The sequence below is a fragment of the Octopus bimaculoides genome, chromosome 6 (assembly GCF_001194135.2).
Source record: "Octopus bimaculoides isolate UCB-OBI-ISO-001 chromosome 6, ASM119413v2, whole genome shotgun sequence".
NCBI classification, from domain to species: Eukaryota; Metazoa; Mollusca; class Cephalopoda; order Octopoda; family Octopodidae; genus Octopus; species Octopus bimaculoides.
Genome location: NC_068986.1, coordinates 36567350 through 36569583, shown reverse-complemented (window position 1 = coordinate 36569583; position 2234 = coordinate 36567350). Strand labels below are relative to the sequence as shown.

Below are 2234 nucleotides of genomic sequence, written 5' to 3'. Positions count from 1 at the left end.
ATATATATAAAGAATATTATTAAATGGAGCAAAACGCATGTAATCAATAATTTCGTTTAATTCCTACATATGTTTCAAAAATTATATGCACCCTACTCCAAAGAAGTAAGTGATGCTGGTATACATATGATTTCATCATCAGTGAACCATACTACAGATGCAAGACTTGCGCTGAATGCTAAGGTTACGTACGAGGAATAACACTATATTGCCAAATTAAATGACCGTTAGAAACAAGAACGCTAGTTTACAGGCAGCTGTTTAGGGAGAGAGGCTACGAACGCTATACTAAGATTTTAAATGAACCGCAGAAAATTAAAGTTAATAATAATGGCAATAACAATTTATTATAATGGGAAGGAGAAAGGGAGAGAATCCCATGAATTCTTTATATACGACTAATTATGTAAATAAACGTTTATAAGGAAGGAAAATTAAAGATGGATTGTAATTATAATTAACCATTAATGTTATATCATATCAAGTTACGGTAATTAACCTAAATTCACCTTAGGAATGAGAACCCAGGTTCGAAATTTCCCCAAGACACCTGATGAAGGCTGAGGGTATATCAACCGAAACGTTGTGTTAAAAGCAAACAAGATGAGGACAAATATCCGTCAAATGTAAATAACGTAAATAATGTAAATAATGTAGAAGAGAAAAAGGTGAAAGGGAAAAAAGAAGGAGTAAGGAACAATTAAGTAATAGAAGAAGAAATGAATGGTCTATTGATATAGAAGAATGAGGTGGGGTGAGCAGATTTTAGAATGGTCAAAAAATGCAATGAAAATTTTCAATAGAAAAAATAGCAAATCATGAACTTTACAACCATTAACACTTAATAGTAGAAATAGATGAGAAAATAAGTAGATAAATGAATATTGTCATGACAGTTAAAATAAATAACAGCAGTGTTACCAATTTAAAGGAATGTAGAAAAAAATAGCACAACAAAATATAGAATACTAAAAAAAGTATGTAAGGGATAAATTTAATAAAGGAAAATATATACCAGATAAATGTGTTCAAACAATTGAAGTGTAGGTCACAAGTAACAATAGAAGTGATAGTCATAAATAAAATAGATAATAATAAAGCAGAATAAGAATAATTACTCCTACTCGTGTAGTAGAAGATTAAATGTATGCACTATTCTCTCTGCGAATAGTGGAAAGAAGGGAGAAAGGTGTCTTCAAAAGAGGAGAAAAACATCTTCATCTGAGTGCCTCTACATTGTCTACAACAGAAATACGTCATACCACCGGCTAACCAAGCGTAACCAGTGGGAGCATAGCGCAATTTACAAGCTTTTCCTTAGCTTCCAACATGTAAATGAAGTGGAATATGGTTAAAATATGAACCCTGCAAATTTGATAGCAATACAAGAAATTATACACTCTAGTACCACGCCTATGGCAATATGTATAACAGTACCGGCTGCAGCAGCAGCAGTAGCAGCAGAAGTGGTGGTAGTAGTAGTAGTAGTAGTAGTAGTAGTAGTAGTAGTAGTAGTAGTAGTAGTGGTAGTAGTGGTAGTAGTAGTAGTAGTTCAATAATTGAAGACACTTTGCCTTAGACTATTAGTTTCTATAAAAATTATATTTTGTATCTTTCTGATAATACTTAGCTACCTCCATACACACATGCGTATATACATACATACATACACACACACATACATACATACATACATACATACATACATACATACATTTGCACATACACATACACACATATAAGTGTAGGTATTTATGTATATAAACAATTGTCTGTCACTTAGTAGTTGGAATTTGTTGTAGGTAGACCAATTTTTATGCCGTATACCAGACGGTGCTTACAACGCAGCGCCAATGCTTCTAGGAATAGGTAAACGTTCTAAAATATTTCCTGATAATTAAAATGTTCACACAATCTTTTATTAATGCTGGTAATATGAAAACTTCGTATTGTAATTGCATATATCACAAATTGTTTTTTTTATGTTTTTTGTCTTAATCAAAACTGCATTAGAGAAATATGATGCGAAATTTAAAATATTAAAATGAATTTTAAATATTTCAAAACATTAATTTCTCTACTGTTCATAAGTTGTCTTTGATAATACCTGCGTTCGTGATAATATCAGCTTTTGTTTTCAGACATAATTAATCTACAGCTGTATTGGTCAATGTTACCTTCCTTTCTTAAAATGGCAGAACGTATTTCGGCTGTTAAATTTAGCATGAATACCT

The 2234-nt window shown here is 31.6% G+C and overlaps 1 protein-coding gene across 2 annotated transcripts in view; it reads left to right on the top strand.

Annotated features, from left to right (window-relative positions):
- Window positions 1-2234, top strand: part of LOC106870527 (BAI1-associated protein 3) — a 1007871-nt gene that overhangs the window by 100826 nt on the left and 904811 nt on the right. The window lies entirely within an intron of this gene.